Source organism: Hemicordylus capensis, chromosome 1 (genome assembly GCF_027244095.1).
Source record: "Hemicordylus capensis ecotype Gifberg chromosome 1, rHemCap1.1.pri, whole genome shotgun sequence".
NCBI classification, from domain to species: Eukaryota; Metazoa; Chordata; class Lepidosauria; order Squamata; family Cordylidae; genus Hemicordylus; species Hemicordylus capensis.
The window spans coordinates 268040085-268060333 of NC_069657.1; the positions used below are offsets into that span (position 1 = coordinate 268040085).

The 20249-nt window shown below is 45.2% G+C and overlaps 1 protein-coding gene and 1 long non-coding RNA gene across 7 annotated transcripts in view; one reads left to right on the forward strand and one right to left on the reverse strand.

Moving 5' to 3' along the window:
- Positions 1 to 2052, reverse strand: part of SERPINE3 (serpin family E member 3) — a 22447-nt gene extending 20395 nt beyond the window's left edge. For 2 of the 5 annotated variants that reach the window (XM_053285109.1, XM_053285104.1), the window contains exons 1-3: positions 1955 to 2052; positions 1095 to 1231; positions 175 to 332 (exon numbers count right to left, since the gene is read on the reverse strand). The gene's annotated coding sequence lies outside the window, so the exon portion shown is untranslated. Of the gene's footprint in view, positions 1 to 174; positions 435 to 1094; positions 1232 to 1954 lie in introns of all 5 variants that reach the window. The other 3 variants (XM_053285108.1, XM_053285105.1, XM_053285107.1) reach the window with 3 other exon arrangements.
- On the forward strand, positions 1853 to 12926 carry LOC128340203 (uncharacterized). 2 transcript variants are annotated; one of them, XR_008313517.1, is made up of 3 exons: positions 1853 to 2081; positions 3420 to 3567; positions 11748 to 12926. It is a non-coding gene; the product is annotated as an uncharacterized LOC128340203 (long non-coding RNA). The 2 variants fall into 2 exon arrangements; XR_008313516.1 differs by lacking the exon at positions 1853 to 2081 and adding an exon at positions 2883 to 2947.
- The last annotated feature ends 7323 nt before the right edge of the window (positions 12927 to 20249 follow it).

A 20249-nucleotide genomic window follows, 5' to 3' on the forward strand; every position in this document is an offset into this window, starting at 1 on the left:
ATATATCATTAATCTACACAAGCTAATGTGAGGTTAAAAGTTGCACTTTACAAAAAACAAATAGCATACACATACTGCCCAAATAGGTTCAAAAAGTGGTTCTCACTATACAATGCAAACTTTAGAAGTACAAAGTCAAGTTTGCTTTCAAAATTTCACACAAACCTTTCTTACCTTTGGTTCCAAAGAACAAATTCGGTCCTAAGATGTAATCACCGTAAGCTCTGCTTGATTGCCTTGCAATATCTTTCTGCCGTGCTTCAGCTAGAACGAAGTCCAGATTTTGGTCTATCCCCTTCTTTAATATATGGGTTCTTGGTCATAAGACTGCACTGAAAGGGATAGTCCGCGATTTGGTCGTGGTCGGCGATGTCTGTACCACTCTGTCCAAATTCCTGTAGGCTCTCTATGGAGCCAGGCAAAGAGGCATGCTACTACCCAGCAAATCCCAGGCAAGGAACAAAAAGGTACTGATGATGGAGAAAGAGCCAGCAAGCACCATTCAAGCCCTCAGACGTGTGACCTGCTTCTACTAAGAAAAGTATCACCTTACCGGTATCACTTCCCTCCCCCTCTCCTATTCTTTTGACACATTCCATAGCTTTCTCATTCACAAACGGAAGGAGAAATCGTGCTTGATGTGTACCAGGCACAAAACTTATCTGAATGGGGGCTGGAGGGGGGAAGGCATGGTTGTACTGTCCTGGACTGAATAAGCCCCATGTATTAGGGGACACTTGAGAGGGAAGAGGGCCACCTGACAGATCATCTCCATTACTATTCTCCAGCTCTGGCTACACATTCCTTTTGTAAAATAAGTTAGTGGGGAAATGAGTCTGGGCTCACATCAGAAAGATGTTGAGTGCAGCCAAGAGTTTCTACTTGAAGATTTGGGCAGAGAGGCAAAGCAAGCAATGGGCATGGTTGGCTCTTGAAAGGGACACCCTTGCCCTCATCCTTTCCATGCTTTCTTCCCCATTTAGGACTTTTAGGGGGAGACTAGTGATGGTACCCAGAATCTGGTTGCAACTTGCATGTACTTGGACACTACATCTGTTATCGCATTATATACTTAAAACTGTGATAATACTTACATACTAAGCTGGGATAAATATTGTAGAAAAAATGCGTCCCTTGCTCCGTCCATAACAAAGGCCTCTCTGATGGATAGGAGGACAGTGAAGTCTGGGATTCTTCTCTCTTCTCCCTACCTATGCCTGGAGTGACTGACCTGGGTGGAACAAGAGGTGGGGTAGGTTGTCTTCTCTAAGGAGGGAGGTAGCTGTATGGTAGGACACCTGCAGAAGATCCCAGGAAAATGCCGGAAAATGTCCAACAGAAACTCTGGAGAGCCACTGCCAGACAGTGTAGTACTGAGCTAGATGGATCCATGGTCTGACTTGGTATAATGCACTTTCCTGTGTAACCAAGATCTGGGCTTGCTCCAAACACATTGAAGCCTATCAGAGCTGAAATGAAGGAGCAACTTACCTCTTCTTTCTGTAACCAAAGAGATGGGTTCTGGTGAGGTGAAAATGTTGCAGCTCCTTGATGACAGTGAGGGGGGGAAGCCCTGGAAATGCAATGTCCTTACCCCACAACTCTGCCTTTGGGAACATGGGGAAGAACAAAATGCCAGAGGATAAACCCATCTTCTCAGTTTAAGTATGTGTATCCTTCTGTACTTCCTTCTTCCTCCATCTCCCAAAATCAAGGTTGTGTGGTAGGGGTAGAGAGGTGAAAGCGGTGTGTGGGGGGACCTCTCCCCCCCCCGGGTTTTCTCAGGCATTCTTAGGCAGGGGTGTCAATTTCCTCCGCCCAGTTCCTGAAACTATGCACTCTCTTTATGATATAGCAAAGCATAAGAACAAAATTAAGTGCTGGGAGTTAGCTTTGATATATGAAGTTCAGATTCATATTTTAACCAGGTCAAACAGTGGTGAACTTTCCTTACCCTTCACAGCACAGATGTTATAAGGTATGAGCCAAGGGCGAGACCTTGTGAGCCAGCTGTCCGTGTGGCTGGACATCAGCAAGGAGCATCTAGTTACATCTACCTGTAACCAAAGAGATGGATTCTGGTGAGAGTATATATACTACTACTCCATCTAGTGAAGGTAACACATTAACTATGGCACAGATATATGGGACTCATATATCTGTGGCCCAGTCTGAAGATCCCAGTCTGCAGAGGCCAGTGGTGGGAGTGAGGGCTGTCAAAATATCTTGCAGCAGGCTGCCACCCACAGCAATATACTACTGTCTAATTGCACCTATACACAGCTCAGGAAGATGGCTGCAGTTTTCAGAATGTCATTAAATTTAATGGGTCTACTGAGGAAGAACCATGTTCAAGAAGCCACTGAGGAACTGTCTGTTTAACAGTGGTAACAAAGTTACCGTCTAAGGATTTTTGCCACGGATAAAAGACTATATAGAAGGCAAGAATTTTGGAAGAAAATATTATATATGCAGATTTTAATTTGTATGTTAGAACTGTTGCGTTGAAGCAGCCACTTGTTCTTGAGGAACTACTTCTTTTGAAAGTATCAGCTGACATGAGGAAAATTACTCAGAGTAGTCCCATTGAAATTAAAAGAACAAGTTAGACATTGAGTAATTTTCCTCCTCATGTCAGCTATCTTCACCAGCAATTCTGATAGTTATCTTTCTTCTACTACATTTTATTTCTATGTTTTATTTTTAACACATTTATATAATTACTAGACATTTACATAATGACAGACATTTGTTCTCTTTGGAGTTCCTTGGGGTTTCACAGCTTATTTCTCACTTCTGGTCCTAATCTTTTTGTGACATCACATTGGTCACTGGGGCAATCATTGTGATGTCACCAAGGAAGGATTATTACTTTGAGAGGGGCATAAGCTGTGAGAGCAGATCAGCAACAAAGAATAAGGAGCTTGCTTTGACGTAAATGTCTCTGGTAATGAAAGATGATGGAAGAGGCTTACTCACCCTCTGCCTCTAAATCCCATAAAATATATCAGCAGAAATTGGGTAGCCATTTGAATAGCAGTAGTCGTTTTTTCATGATACCTGTTTTACCTGTTCTCGGCACTGTGGCGCTTTTCTTGGCCACCTGTGCTGTTAGAGGCTATTATGCAGGGGTGGTGTGAAATTTCTAGCACCTCAGAGATGGGGGTGTATGTGTTTGGTCTGGCATTTACTCTGCCCTGGGGGAATGAGTGGTGATGGCAGTCTGTAACACTAGATCCCTCTCCCCACCCATCAAATCTCCAGCTCAGTTTGTGGATACTTCCAGATACAGCTCCATAAGGGGGGAAACCTAAGAAGGGAGTGTGGCTGATGTTGGAATTCACCCAAGAAACCTTTCGCCCTTCAAAAACCTCAGAAGTGAGACCTCCCTGTCTGCTCTTGTTTCATCCCCACTGCAGCTATTATTAATGCCTGAGCAGTGCAGAGTTCAAAGGATATAAGAAAATAAGAATAGCCCTGCTGGATCAGGCCCGGAACCCATCCAGTCCAGCATCCTGTTTCACACAGTGGCCCACCAGATGCCTCTGGGAAGCTGACAGGCAAGAGGTATGTGTATGCCCTCTCTCCTACTGTTGTTCCTTTGCAACTGGTATTTAGAGATATCTTACCCCTGAGGCTAGAGGTGGCCTATCGCCACCAGACTAGTAGCCATTGATAGACCTGCCCTCCGTGAATTTGTTGAAGCCCCTTTTAAAGCCATCCAAACTAGTGGCCATCACCACATCCCGTGGCAGAGAATTCCATAGGTTATGCACTGTGTAAAAAAGTACTCCTGTTTGTCGGTCCTACATTTCCTGGCCTTCAGTTTCATGGGAAGACCTCTGGTTCTAGTGTTGTGAGAGAAGGAGGAAAATTTCTCTCTGCCTACTCTCTCTACTCCATGCATAATTTTATACACTTCTATCATATCTCCCCATAGTCGCCTCTTTTCCCAACTAAAAAGCCCCAGATGCTACAACCTTGCCTCAAAAGGAATGTGCACCAGGCTCCTGATAATCTTGGTTGCCCTCTTCTGCACCTTTCCAGTTCTACAATATCCTTCTTAAGATGCATGCAGTACTCCAAATGTGGCCACACCATAGATTTGTATAAGGGCTTTATAATATGAGCATTTTTATTTTTAATCCCCTTCCTAATGATCCCTATCATGGAATTAGCCTTTTTCACAGCTGCAGTGTACTTGGTCAATATTTTCAACAAGCTTTCCACCACAACCCCAAGATATCTCTCCTGGTTAGTCACTGACAGCTCAGACCCCATCAGTGTATATGTGAATTTGGGTTTTTTTTGACCCATTATACATCACATTACTCTTGCTTAGGGATGTCCGTTTCGTTTTGGATACAAAACGTTTTGTGCACAAAACAGGCCATTTGGGCTGTTTTGTAGCCAAAACAAAACACCCAGTGCTCAAAACAGAAAATTTTGTAGCCCAAACAAAACGTCCCTGTTTCGGATACAAAACGTTTTGTTGTTTCGGCTGTTTGGGAACTCCATTTTGGAATCGCAAAAAGTCTTTCTCCTTCAGTCTCCATTTTGAGTTTTGACATTTGTTTGAATTTCCAGCCCTTCCAGCCCGCAGATTGGCCAGTGAAAGCATGGGCTGATCTGCTGGCAATTGCCTCCTCATTCCTTTTAAGCAAATTTAAGGGTAAATTTTACCCTCATTGGCCAGTGGGGCAGTGTGCATGTCATTGTTGTTGTTTCACACTGTTGTGTGTAGATCAATTGCATTTCGGGCAGGGGGGGATGTGGATGTGCATGACCTTTGGAAATCTGTCTGATTTTTCCCAAAGCTCTGCTGTTGTTGATGTGTGATGTTGATGTTATTTGGGGTGGATTGGGGGCAGAAAGGGGGCTTTAGGGGCAGAAGAGTGGTTCAGGTGGTAGTGCCCCAATGGGTGCCTGCTGCCACCCAGATTCCAAAGGAATTGGGAAAAGGGCTGATTTTTAAAGAATTTCTGAAGTTGAAATGTTTTTGGTACAGATTCGGGGCACAAAGGGGGCCTGAGGGGCAAAACAGTGGGTTGGGTGGCAGTGCCCCAAGGGGTGCCTACCACAACCCAGATTCCAAAGGAATAGAGCAAAGGGCTGATTTCTTAGGAATTGTTGGAAGTTTACGCTTCTTTAAGGTCCCTCCCAAGCGAATAATGGAGGTTTCAGCAGACCCATAACTCCACCTGGGGGGCACTGGGGTGGCCGGGAGTGAGTGGTGGTGTAGTGCACATAGGGTGCCAACCACCCCCATGGGTTGCTAATCCATGGGGTGCTAGGTTATGTTGTTTCTGAGGTGTTCTAAGTGTAGATTCTCTGGTAGCATACGAGATTTTCAATGACAAACCATGAATCCACTCTCATATGCTACCAGACACTCAAAACATCTACACTCAAAACATCTCAGAAACAACAGAACCCAGTACCCCATGGGTTAGCAACCCATGGGGGTGGTTGGCACCCTATGTGCTCTACACCACCACTTGCTCTGGGCCACCCTGGTGCCCCCCAAGTGCAGTTATGGGGCAGGAATTATGGAGGTCCATCATTCCCTATGGGGAAGAACTTTACAGACACAGCCTTCTGCCCAATTCCTTTGAAATAATTCTGGCAGCTTCCTTGCACCCACTGGGCACTACCACCCACCCTACTCTGCTCTGGGCCACCCCTTTTCCCCCAACATGAAGATATACTTATGCTAAAACCTCCATTCTTCCCTATGGGAAAAATCCTATACTTCAAAAATTCACCAAAACCCAGCCCTTTGCCCAATTCCTCTGAAATTTGGGTGGTAGTTTCCACCCATTGGGCACTACCACCCCCCACCCACTAGTTTTTCCCTGGGGCCATTTTTAAAAATCCAAAATGTTTCAGATTCAGATTTTGCAATTTTGAACAAAGAACAAAATTGGGATGTTTCGGATTGGCTGGTTTTGAACAAAGAACAAAATGGGGGTGTTTTGGATTCAGGCCAAAAACAAAACAGGAAAACAAAATGCACTACCCTTGCTTACATTGAACAGCATTTGCTATTTTGTCGCGATAGTGATCAGCCTCCCCTCCCTCTAAAGAGTTAACAGGGAGTGAACCCTTGTCTCAACTGACAGGCTGGTGAACTCCAGGGCAGCCAATCAGTACACCAGGTGGGTGGGACCTAGAGAGCTGTTGGTGGGAATTCTAGGAACAAGAAGGGTGGTCTGTGCTGGAGAAGTGCATGCAGAAAGGCATAGTGAGGGGCATGGAGTTTTTGCTCCCTCATGGTCAAAGCCAGCATGGAGGTTTCTCACATGGAATAACTGCAGATCCTTGAAAGGCAGGATTGCGGGAGCTTAATTCTCATCAGGTGTTGGGTGAGTTTTCAAGGAAAAGGGGATTCAGCACAGGGGACAGTTTGTTAGTCAGATTTTGTGTTAGAAACATATATCTCTTTGTGAGTGTGCTTTGCATATTCCTGATACAGTGCTACTATTTGTCGGGATGTCATGTTATCTGGTCGCTTGGGTGGTCCTGTAGAGGCTGGAGAAGGGTGTGGCATCCCTCCTCTGAGGCTTTCATCCCCTTTAGGGGGCAGGGGGGATGGGAAGGGCCCAGGCTGGTTAGATCCCAATGCGGCTGAGAGGGCAAGACAGGGAGAGCTGCAGGAAACACTGAGGAAACAGCTAGGTTGCGTGTGGCAGGAAACAGGAAGCAAGGTCGGGAAGGGGGCGGGGCTGGAAGTAGGCTTTAAACCCTGTCAGCTCTGCACTGGGGTATTTATAGACAAGGCAGCTGATGATAAGGAGCTGCTTCTGCATATGGGAGCCAGGAGCTCTCCAGGAGAGGAAACTGGCTGAATGCAGCAAGCCAGGAGGAGGACTCAGGTGACAAGCTCACCTCCTCCCCTGGCTGTCCCTGAAGCTGACCCTTTTGGGGTTGCTCCAGTCATTCTGGAGCTTAAGAAGGGCTGGGAGCCCACCTCATTCCCTGAGAGTCTGACACTGTTATTTACTTGCAACATAATTAAAATAAGATACACTAGCCTATGCTCAATCCACTTAGGGCGTTGCAAAAGACTCTGTAAACTTTTAAGCATGCCTAACTGCAGCCTGAAACTGAAGCCTAAGGCAACCTATGTTTGTAACCTACTAAGTATTTTTGAGTGTATTTAAAGCCTAAAAGCCTCAGATGGAAGCAGTCTGTAGCAACTGAACAAAACTGGGTTTTGGTTATTTTCTTTTTACAAGCTTCTCAGAGTTGGATTTTTAACTCAAGAAAAAGGGAGGGCGGAAAGGGGATTTCTCTGATGCAAAAGCGCCCTCAAGCACTCAGTGGCTATCCGTTTTCTTATCACGTGTAGACCTACACATGGAAGGTGTTTGTACTTATCCAATAGCAAAATAAAGAGAGTTTTCCCTGGGATTCCACCTCAAGCCCAGGGAGGTTCAAGCTCTGTCGATAAGAGGGGTGGTGCTGGTGGCAGCATTTTAAATCTACCAGAAACATAGATTAGTTTTATGAGGAGCCCAGCCAGGCAGCTCGCCAGGAAGGATTCAGCACTTTCCCCCCCTCACGTGAGCTGCTCTGAGACAAAGGCTGTAATCAGTTACAGTCGCCTACTCCCCCACTTTGGAGAGATCCTTTTGGAGCTCCTCACAATCTGTTTTGGATTTCACTACACTAAATAGTTTGGTGTCATCTGCAAATTTGGCCTTTTTGCTGCTTACCCCAACTTCTAGATCATTTATCAACAAGTTAAAGAGCACTGGTCCCAGCACTTCCTACCTACCGCCTTTGAGAAAACTGTACATTTATTCCTATCCTCTGTTCCATGTCCTTCCTGACCCTCAACTCTTTTGTGTCTAGAGTTGCCATGTTCAAGCTTCCCAAACCCGGTGGCCTAATTTGTACATTATGCAAATTATGTGGCAACTAATTTGCATTTTATTTAATCTACAGCTTTGTAGACTTTCCCCTCCTCCTCTGCCCTCCCATGTGATCAGATCCAGAGTAAAATCCAGGCAATCCGGGCAGCACATTTGAAATCCATGTAAATCCAGATGGAATTTAGCAGCTGGGTGGAGGAGCCAAAATCCGGGGGCTACCCTAAATTCCAGGGGACATGGCAACCCTATTTGTGTCATTGGACATGATATCAAGAAGCATGGAAGATCTGGGAACAATGTGGTAAGCCTGGAAGTTAGGTTGAGAAATGTAACCACCTTATGGAGACTGAAGGAACATGTTTGTTTGTTTTTAAAGTAAGTTCTATAGGACTATAGACATACAAAGCTGCCTTACACTGAGTCAGCCCATTGGCCCATCTAGCTCAGTACTATTAAGGACAGCCGGCAACAGCTCTCCAGGTTAAAAGAGAGGGGTCTCTCCTCGCCCCGCCTGGAGATGCCAGGGGCTTCACCTGCGACCACCTGTACCCGACCATGCACTCTACTGTGGAGTTAGGGAATACTTGACAGCAACTTAGCTCGTTATTTTTGTTCCCTTTGATATTCCAAAATGCACTCCACTTATTAAAATGACGCCTTCGTGTCCAGCTTTGATCTCAAAACCCAATAGTACTTTTACAAGAAATGACGCTATAAGCATTAGACAGACTTTATTGCGGTCACTGACCAGAGCATCTAAAGGCATTAGAGGATGGCACCCTCAGGGCAGAAAGATTCCTGCTCCAAATTCCGGGTATGGGATGAAGGATGACAAATTAAGTAAACAGCAGAGGCATCTCTTGCTGGTGAGGAGGACTGCAGGCGCTGGATGATGTCCAAAGGCAGGCTCTATCACTGCTGTATTTTGCAGTGCCTCAAATGGCACCCTGCAGTTGGCCTTGTGCCTGGCATTGCACCCTGGAAATGCCTTGCAGTAGACACTGATTTGACTCATTTGTATGAAATTATGAAAAGTTGTATGCTGATTCCTACACAAGACTTAGGGGCACTCCCAGATGAGCCCTTTAGAGCTGTGCATGCTGTGTTTTCTATGTACACGGAGTAATCTTCCTCACAGGGGTGTAGCTATAATTGAGTGGATGGGTTCAAAGAACCAGGGCCCCCAGCTCCTGAGCAACTCCACCCAGCAACTCCACCCTTCTCCATTTTCTTCATTATCTCCCTCATGCCGAGGGACCACCGGGGAGAGGGTGAACTTGGGCCCCCTCTCCTCTAGCTACGCCCTGCTTCCTCATCAGATCAGACATTATTTCAAAACAAGTTTTTATGCAAGAATGAATGGCCTCAACAGTTAGAACACAATCGAAAACATGGAAATACAATATTTCCTTCCAAAACTGTAGCCTTCTACATAGTCAAACATCTGAATTTCTGTGTTTGGTTGCTACTTTCTTTCATTTTGCTCTTGTTGACGGTGGAGTTTTAGAATATCTTGGAAAGACTGAATTATTATTTATGGTTATTATCATTGGCTGACATGAGGCACAGCATCTCAGTGATGCTGCAAACTATGTCAAGGCTGCTTCAGACTCACAAGGCAGCCACGATGCTGTTGAGAATGAGCGGTTGCACAAGCACTGCTACTGAGGTTATGCCGATTCACCACCATGGGAAGAACTATGGCAGCGCTACTTGCACAACTGCTTGTTCTCAATTACGTCGGGGCTGCCTTATGAAATGGCAGCAGCTACCTTGATGCAGTTCACAGCTTGGTCGACACTGTGCATCATGTCAGCCCTTATTTATTTATTTTTAATAAACCCTGAATAGCTTGGGTAAGTAATTGGAGATTAAGACAATATAACAGCAATGATATACGCATACTTCAATTTTTTTAGACCTCTTTAATGCATAAAATAGAATAAAATTATCAACTTCAAAAACTGAGCAAACACGTTTCAATGTCCAAACGCCATTATCAACAGAGCATTGATAATGGTGTTTGGACACTGAAATGTGTTTGCTCAATTCTGGAAGATCCGTTGTTTATTTTATTTTATTTTATTTTACGCATTAAAGAGATCTAAAAAAACCTAACTGGAGATTTTAAAATGTGGGCCATAATACTGCCGTGCTGTTCTTGTGTGCTGTTGTCCAACAAGGTGCTGCCACAAACCATGCCTTGGGAGGTATGGCTTCCTATCCATGTGGCTGATTTCACCTGTGCTCACCAGTGTTCCCTGTAAGAAGAATTACCAGATGTTGCTGACCACAACTTCTAGCATCCACAGCCGAAGGCCATTGTGTCTGGGGAGGATGGGAGTTGTGCTCCAGCAACATCTGGGGATCCCTGTTACAGGGAACACTGGTGAGCACATATGTCAAAGGTACCACACATTACTAAAGAAAGAGCCATGCCTGGTTCGTCTACATTTCACTGGCCTGAGAAGATTGATCTAGAAAGCTTAGAAATGATGCCTGCCTGCCTCCCTCCCTCATTCCCCACAGGTTTTACCTAGGAACTCTCTGGGGTGGGGGTGGGAACAGAAAGACACATGCAGAACTCTCTCCAGGAAGATGACCTGCTGCCCAAAGATGATGCATCTCCAGGTGCCACATGTTTTTTGTCTGATGAGGGATCCTCACAGGAATATTTTCCAGTATTGGCAGCAGTGCCAAATCCTGCATCAGATCACTTCTGATAATGTGAAATTTCAGGATTCTGTTCTGCCTGAGAAACATGGAGAACATTATGGCAGCTGATCCCCAGATTCAGGAAGTGATGGATATTCATTTTCCTTTTGTTCTTGTTCTGGGTCAGCTGTAAGCTAACCAATACCCTGTGCGAACACTGACATTGGCACACACACACACAGAGTGAAAAATGCAAGTGTTTTTGCTCCAGGTGGCATCTGTGTGTGTGGCACCCCAAAACATAGCGCCATGTTTGGTTGCACAGCTTGGTTGCACAGCTCACACACCTCCAAAGCCAGCCCTGATATCTAAGTCTATATCTATGATGTCCATTGTAAGTGGTCACACCTGATTCTGAGCTGAGAAAGTAGAAAACCTAGCCTGAGCAGCCTGGGCTGTGACCAAACAATGATCATTAGCCATGTTAAAAATTGAACTTTCTGCTTAAAAGATTAATTGTAATGGTTCCAAATGACGATGACTCAGTTTTTCCTAATTCTTTTGTCTACACAAAGGTCAGCTATCTCCCATAGCTTTTCACATTATGCAAGGAGACCTTTAAGATACTTAGTACTTTCTGACCTCTAGCGCCCTATTTACACAGAGACAGGCAGTGAGCTCGAAGTAATCCGACTCTAATTAAACCACACACTTCTGATATTTGCTCATTGTAGAGTAGCGTGCTACCAGGTACACAGAGGTAAAGTGAGCTGGATTATCTGCCAATGCATGTGTTTCCCAGAGGGAGGTCTAACTTCTGCTTTTGTGAGTTACAGGCAAATTTAGTTTTAAAACAGAACACATGGAAGTGGTTGTGTAAAACTACTGCCTCAGAAATCCTGGAACCATCTCTCTGCCTATCATCACTACCTTATGCAGGAAACCTGAACTTTTCCATTCCACCTCTGTCAAACAGAAAGAAATGTTGAGAAGAGAATGATCTCCATTCTTCTTCAAGTCATCACACACACACACACACACACACACACACACACACACACTTACTTTCTTCTTCTTCCCTCATTTTTGAAAGCACTGCCCGTCTATAAGTACTAATTTCCTTACATAGATATATAAGTATCTATAAGTGTTGATTTCCTATTAAATTATCTCATATCTATTTCTGAAAGAGCTGGAAATGTTGTCTTTTTATAGATGCATAATGAAAGCACCTGTGGGTGAGAAGGAGGTACCAGCAGATCCAGGGTAACCCACAGATACGAGGGGAAACTCAAAGGGGCAATATTCCTCCAAAATTGCCTCAATGGAATGCAATGGAGCAGTATGTTTATGGACTCAGAGGCAGTAAACAGATAACCAGGTGTGTGGAGCTAATGGAATTCAATGGTAAGGAGCTGGGGGGGAAGGAGTGCTTGAACAAAAAGTATACAAAATTTCTCATATTGAAGAATACTTCTTCAAGACAGTCACAAACCCTTCTGCTTCTGGGGGAAAAGGTGCTTAAAACTTCCACCATGCTCAGGCACAGTTTCAGGTAACACATGCACACCAGGGATATACTATAAAATTTTGTTGAGGACCCATACTTAGAGGCTCCATTTTCTTTTGACCCACTCGGTCATAGGTTTCCAAAATACACTTTTCTGTTGCAAATGGCTTGCAAGTCTGGTCTGGCAACAAGGAGCTTTGGCAAACAGGATTATAGCATAGACAAGCTACTAGGATATTACACAGATAGTTTTTATTATTAAGAACTTTTAAGGAAGGATAGATAGATAAGTTTATTCGGTCATTGAACAGCAAAATTTAAGGGAAAATGGTACAGAAATGTAATGAATCATCATCATCATCAAGCATTGGCCACTAGAAGGGCCATGACATTTTTGCCTGCTTAGTCCCATTTTTGCAGCCAATGGCATCAAGAGAATCCAGGCAAACAAAGATGTCCTGAACCAAGAAGATTTCAGGACTGAAAGGTTCAAAGGACAAGGTGGAGATTGCAGGCCCACTGACGGAAGGCCCAAAGGAATATGAACATTTCCTTTTGAGGAACATTTGCTTTTTGACACTGTGAGGTACCACTACTGTGACCTTTTCATACAAAACCAAGACAGACAACACTCGAAACCTCTGAGTTGTCAACTTGGTACTTCACAGTCAAGCATGCAATTGATTGAAGCAATGTGGATTTCTGGACTCCCGGAGCTCAAGATGGAAACAAGAAAGTTATCAAGTGATAAACTCGATTAAAGGTATCCTGAATTTATATCAGTAATGTATAAATAGTGAGTTAAATACATTTAAATCAGTAATGTATAAATAATGTATAATATCATACATTAAACAGTAATGTATAAATAATAAATCTAAATAAATAGATTTCGACTCCTGCTGCTTTCTTTCAGCCATTTCAAAAGCTACACATAAGCAGACAGACACAAACCACAAGATGGCAGCAGCAGCCCTCTCAAATCAGTTTCAGCTCTTTCTAAGCAAATAATTTAAAAAAATTTCCAAAGTGCATTGACTGTATTTTAGATTTTGTACAATACTCTCAAGAATTCCTATGCACAGGAGTGTCCAACATAATGCCCTGGGGTCTTCTCAAACTCTTCAGGGCAGGGGTGGGGAACCTTGGCCCTCCAGCTGTTTTTGAACTACAACTCCCATCAATCCCAGCCACTGGGGATGGTGGGAGTTGTAGTTCAAAAACAGCTGGAGGGCCAAGGTTCCCCACCCCTGCTTTAGGGTTTCCATATGATCCATTGTACCTGTTACACTTCACACAAATGATTGAACTATCCATCTTCAAAGAAGCTGATGCTTTTAGTATCAGCTTACTCGCAGCTTCTCTAAATCAGAAGAGGTCAGGCAACGTGTTTACAATCTAACTAGCACTTCGTGGGCTATTTGAAGTACATACACTCTTGCACAAAAGCACCCAAACACCAGGGAGTTATTCACACATGGCTTCATGCTGTGGGGTAAATGTTGAGCGAAGCCACTTCGAATCACACTCGAGGCATTGAGGGAAGCAGCCCCTCCCCATGGTTCTCGGGTTTTGTTTTGATGCAAGTCCACATGACATACCTCCGTGATTTCCTTCTAGCCAATGGGGTGGGGGAGAGGGAGAGATTACTAAAGAGCTACAGCTGCATTTCTAAAGAGAGTGTCCTTATCATGCTAATGATTCTATGTCAGTACCTCTCCCTATTTACTCCAGCGATTTCAGAAAAAGCAGCTTAAAACCAGCATTTTAAAAACCCGGAAATACTCGAGATAAGCTAGAAATCGCAAGACAAAGCCCGACTTGTGCATGGAGTGGGTCCAAGGATCTTGAAGGGACTTCGGGGTAAGTTTGGCTGGTGTGTGAATGCACACACTCTCTTCCGAAGGAGATTCGGGGGTAGAAGCCCTGTCTGTAAAGCCTCCAGGACTTTACTGCAATCCCGCAGCAGCGTGGGTGGATTTAATCAGGCACAGAGCCAGCCGAGCGGCGGCCTGTGTCCAGCCCCACTTGGAGGCCCCTTCCAATATGCCCGTGCGTGTGACGTCACGTGCACGGGGCATGGCTTGGGCTCCATAGGAGCCCAGAGAGAACTCCCTCCTCTCACGCCCGGGCCGCTGAGAGCCCGGGCAAACTCTCTGCAAAGTATTTCAGGCAGCTCCGACTGCCCTATAGAACGTTTTTCCCTTCCTCTCCCTCTCTGGAGGGTGAGAAAGGGGGAAATGTCCTATTAGGCAGCCAACCCTGCCTGAAATGACGTGCTGAGAGCTCGTTCGGGCTCTCGGCAGCCCAGGACACGCCCCCGTGTCATGTGACTTTGTCATGTGCAAGGGGGCGTGGCCTGGGCTGCCGAGAGCCCGAACGAGCTCTCAGCACGTCATTTCAGGCAGGGTTGGCTGTCTAATAAGACGTTTTCCCCTTTCTCTCCCTCCAGAGAGGGAGAGGAAGGGGAAAAAGTTCTATTGGGCAGTCGGAGCTGCCTGAAGTAATTGGTGAAGTGTTCGCCAGGGCTCTCGGCAGCCTCGGCGTGGGAGAGGGGAGTTCGCTCTGGGCTCCTATGGAGCCCGAGCCACACAGGGCAGGGCTCTCTCGGCGGCTTTTCGCCACTGGCGGCCTGGGTTCTTTGAACCCTTTCGCCCAATGGTGGCTCCGCCCCTGGATTCAATGCAAGCCTGCAGCAGCACGGATGGATCAGCTCTGCCGGTGTTAACCTGCTCAATAGGTGGCTCACAGTTTAATGTCTATATGAAACTACTATGAACGTTTATATAATCCTCTTCAACCAAAGTTCTCAAAGTGGTTTACATAGAAAAACAGACAAACATGTTTCCCTGTCCCCAAAGGGCTCACAATCTAAAAAGAAACATAAGGCAGGTACCAGCAACAGCCACTGAAGGGATGCTGTGCTGGGCGCTTTCCAGATTACACCCTAAAACAGCAGTAAAATGCTTCGGCTTGGCAGGATCAAAGCGATTCCCAAATCTCAAACTCCTACAACAGGAAAATACAGCTATGTTTCTGCAATGGACTTGCAACGTTGTGGCACTGTAATGCAAAGATAGAATCCGAAATAAGGCATTGGAAATGTGAATGGCACCTTGCTGTTAGCGCAGGGACTGTGGAGTCAGAATACAGGAAGGACGGAAGCACATTTATGAGATCCGTAGTGACACTGTTGTAGGGGTTAATCTGGGAAACGCCCTGGGGTTGGATAGGGCCAGTTGCTCTCCCTCCCCCTGCTGAATATAAGAGAATCACAATCACCACTTTAAAAGGTGTTTCTTTACTCATTTAGCAGGAGTACTATCTACTGAAAGAGGCTGTTCGAGTTTCGGAGCTGGGTACCATCACTCGACGGATGATACTCAACTCTATCTCTCCTTTTCACTGAGATCCAGTGAGGCTACTGAGGACCATTAATAGGCAAACAACCTATCAGTCATAAGCAAACAAACAGAAGCTTAATCCAGAAGGGACAGAGGTGCTCCTGGTCAATAGGGCTGCAGATCGATGAACAACCTGTTTGGGTGGGGTTGCTCTCCTGTTGAAAATTGTGTGTGTGTGTGGGGGGGTGTCATACTGGACCCAGTTCTGAACCTGGATGCCCAGAAGTGCCTTCATCCAATTTAGGTTGTGTGCCAGCTACATCAGTTCCTCAAGAAAGCAGATCTGGCCTTGGTGACACAAGTCTTATGTTTGGATTACTGCAATGCGTTCTACGTGGGGCTGCCTTTGAAGACTGTCTTGGAATTTCACTTGGTCCAATATGTTGCAGCCCAGGTTACTGAGCCAAGCTAGTTACAAGGAACATGCAGCTCCCTTATTGAAACAACTTCATCGGTTGCCAGTTCATAAGTTCTGGGTCTTATTCAAAGTGCTGGCTTCGACTTTTAAAAGCACTGAACAGCTTGAGACTGGGATACCTGAAGGACAGCTTTCTCCTATACGAGTCTGCTCGCTTATTAACATCCTTTATGGAGGCCCTGGTCCATGCCCCACTCATATCTAATTGCATTTGGCTGGGATCAGGGAGACCGGCTTCTCAGGGGGACATGTCCAGGTTCTGGCATTCCCTGCCAAGAGAAGCCCACTATACTCAACTGGCCTTCCACCTATTAGTAGTACTAATAGTACTAAGTTCAGGTGAAACATCTTTCTTTTTAAACAGACCTTTGATTTCTCCAGCTGCTAGTGGTTTTAAAACTGATTTTATTGAACTAGACTGTCTGCGACTCGTGTCTTCTCTTTTCAAATTTTTACTTTTTATTGCTTACTTTGTCGGAAGCAGCTTTGGTCATTTTAAAAGGAAAAGTGAGGCATCATTTTTTTAAAAAAAATCATGGTTATATTATTATGTGAATCAGACTAAGTTGTCTGTTGTTCATTGGCATGTTCCTATCTCCTTTCTTAAAAACATACTACTAAAATTCTTTCTCACAGAAACTGAACCTGTACAATTAATAAGGTAAAGTGTGCCGTCAAGTCAGTGTTGGCTCCTGGCGCCCACAGAGCTTCTTTGGTAGAATACAGGAGGGGTTTACCATTGCCTCCTCCCGTGCAGTATGAGATGATGCCGTTCAGCACCTTCCTATATCGCTGCTGCCCGATATAGTAGCAGTGGGGATTCGAACCAGCAACCTTCTACTTGTTAGTCAGGCATTTCCCCACTGCACCACTTAAAGTGACAAACAATTAATACATAATGTTAAAAGGTGTCCAATGACGGGTATCCACTTGTTCTTAAAACCTTGCTGGTAATACTGTCCTTCCCCAGAGCTTTATTACTGGCAAGCTGTATAATTAACCCTTTTCACCTCCCCCAAAAGTTACTGTTGGCCAAGGATCAAGATAAGAAAAGCCATAGGTTAGATTCTAAGATTAAAATTAGATGTTGGCATTTTAATAAAGTGCCTTGTTCCCAAGCTTCATTTGAGAAATTTGCTAACAATGACAGCCTTTATTAATGAATGACAGACAATGACAGCCTTTATTAACTTTTTTTTTTTTTAAGTCACAAGTTCCCTAGATTTCACTGCATACTACAGGCAAAATGACAGGACTTTTTATAACTCAGTAAGCTTTTGTATTCCCTCTTTAATCCTGTAAGATCTTTAACTGCCAGTTCAGAGTTATTCACTTTAATCCGTTTAGCTGTGCTTTTCTTAGCTTTATGACACTCCTAGTCAAACCAAGTGGCACCATGAGCCTGTGTCCTCTGGGATTTAGATGAAACTGCTAAAGATACTTTATCAACAAAAATACTGGTAGATGGTCTCTCCGGGTTAAAAAAAGCTTCTCATAACTGTTCAAAAACCTGAGCCAGAGCTGATCTTTAATACACTCTGCCTGCCACATAAGCATATCATTTAAAATGCTTGGGTCCTTCCTGGTTCAGCCACAGCTCGAATAGTCTTAATCACTTTTCCTGGAATAACAAACATAGCTCTAATTGGCTGATGGACACTACAACCAACAAGGAACACTAAACACCTTAGGGATTTTCCAGTAAATATAATGGGATACAAATACAGTCCAGCACATTTGGTTGTTAGGAAGAAATTAATATGGAATCACCATATTTATTCCATAGAACCCTTACACTTTGGTCTATGATCGAAATAAAGATTACTTACTTACTTACACTTAATGGCTACAGATTGATTTTTAAAAGAGTTATCAACTGCAGACCAGCAAAATTAATTTGATCTCCTCTACAGAGTTCCAAGGAGAAGAAAAAACTAATGCATAATTTCTACATGCAACAGAATGAGGCGGTAGAATGGGTTGTATCACTTTCAGCTGCAGGCAGAGAATGCCATTTTGAATGCTCCCCCAAGTAAAAACAACAACCCTGCAAGTAAATCCTAGCAAGTCAGGGTATAGGTTCTAGCCCAGTCTGCTCCCTGCTATGCTAGTTTTCTATGTGCAGGGAATTGTGTACATGGAAGAGCATACAAAAATGTGATCCATTCGCTGCAATCTGGAACTGTCCAGTCTACCACTTCAGAACTTAACTATCTTATTTTCCTGTTGGTGTAGACCAAACCTAAGTTGTCCTCTAAGTAACATACCCATCAAAACTCCTAGAATCCCTAGCTGCGTATGTCCTGAAATCAGAGGAGAGTCTATAGGACTGCTCTCACAAGGATTACTAGGGTAGGCGAGGCTTCCTACCCTAGTTCAGGAGCTGTGCACACTCCCGACTGGCCATTGTGCGAATTCTACAATCAAGGTAGGTGGAGGAGAATGTGCTTGTCTGCGAGCTCAGTATAGAGGCGGGAGGCAGAGGCCTCTGTACAGAACATGTACCCAGCTCCACAGTGAGGATGGAGGGTCCCACCTGCACACTCAGCTCGCAGATGAGCATTCCCTCTCCCATCTCTTTCCTGATTACTCTGTTAGACTGGAAATGGCCCCACCCACACATCTGGGATATGAACACACACTTCCCACTTCACCTCCAGGCACATCTTTCATCTTCTAATCCCGGGGATGGTGGTGGTGATGGTTAAAGTATACTGTCATATTAGGTCATATGTGAGGGTGCAGTTCAGACAAATCACCCTCGCATGCAATTTGGAGAAGGGGAAAGGCAAGCTGGGGGGGCGGGGGGAGGCAGACTACACGTGCACATCCCTAATCACAGGCAGGCAGGCAGGCAGGCATGGCCAGCCCACCTGTATCATCTGAACTGACCTCTTTTTATTTATCTGAAGGATTTGTATCCTGCCTTTCCACCCATATGGGTCTTCAAGATGGCTCACAGCAAATAATTAAAGCAGTAATTAGCCCTTCTTCTCACTGAAGGCTCCCTTGCATTAGACCACATTACATATGCCTCTTGACAGAAGTCTCTTCCTTTCCACAGATGTTCCAGGTGGCAGAAAGGGCTGTGGGAACTTAAATCTTCACCTCAGTCCAGGTATTCTGGATGTTGCTGGTTCTAAAGCTGTGGCAGACCCCATGTAAACAACCCCCCTTGAAAATGTGCCAGAGGAGAAACTAATGTGAGTGCTCATGGCAGGCACACAGCCTTATCATGTAGGACTGGGCCCATGGAGAACATATAGTCCAAACTGCCTTAGAAATTATACCCCCTATCCATTGTAATAATTGTACACCTAAAAATTTCTTCCACAAATACCAAAAGTAATGTCTGGTCCTTGATAATCTGATGTATTCCACCAACACAGTTTGTCAAAAGTATAGTGTAGTGGAGAGCCAGTGTGGTGTAGTGGTTAGAGTGTTGGACTAGGACCAGGAAGACCTGAGTTCAAATCCCCATTCAGCCATGAAACTCACTGGGTGACTCTGGGCCAGTGGATATCTCTCAGCCTAACCTACCTCACAGGGTTGTTGTGAGGATCATCATAACCATATACATCACTCTGGGCTCCTTGAAGGAAGAGCAGGATAGAAATGCATAAATAAATAGTACCAACATTCAGAACAGAAAAAGGCCCCTCTTCTATCCCACCCTTTGAACTAGTCATCCAGCAGAGAACTGAGGAGAGGCATCACCACCTGGGAGGAGAAAGGCGAGGAAAGAGTCTCCCTAACTCACAGAGATAACAAAGGGAAAGGCCAAGTTAGGAAAGGAGGGTGGCTCTTTCCTGCGTGTAGGGGTGTGCCCGGAACCATTCCAGAGGCGGCGGGGGTGTTCCCTTAAGGTGGGGGAGGGTGCACTTACTCCTCCTGCCACATTTCCCCCACCAGCGCTCCATGGTAACAAAGCCCCTCGGGGTGGCAGCATACCTCCCTGCCGCCCTCATCGGCCAGAAGTGGTCGGAAGTACCAGGCGCGTGTGTGCCCATCATGTGTGCATGCACAGCAGACGGGTGCACGTGCGCTCAGTACTTCCGGCCACTTCCGACTGATGAGGGCAACTGGGCGGCAGGGAGGTATGCTGCCGCCCTGAGGGGCTTTGATACCACGGAGCACCGGTGGGGGAAATGCGGCAGGAGGGGTAAGTGCACCCTCCCCCCCTTAAGGGAACACCCCCGCCACCTCCGAAAGCCAAAACAGCCCCGGTGGCCAAAATGTTTCAGAGGCCTCTATAACGGCCTCCGAAACGTTTCTGGCTCAAGCCTACCTGCATGCCCCAGCTTGCCATCATTTTGTGTGGTTTCCCTAACCATTCTGACCTCCAGAGCTTCCCAAGCATCTTACTAAGCTCTGCATTGTGGAGA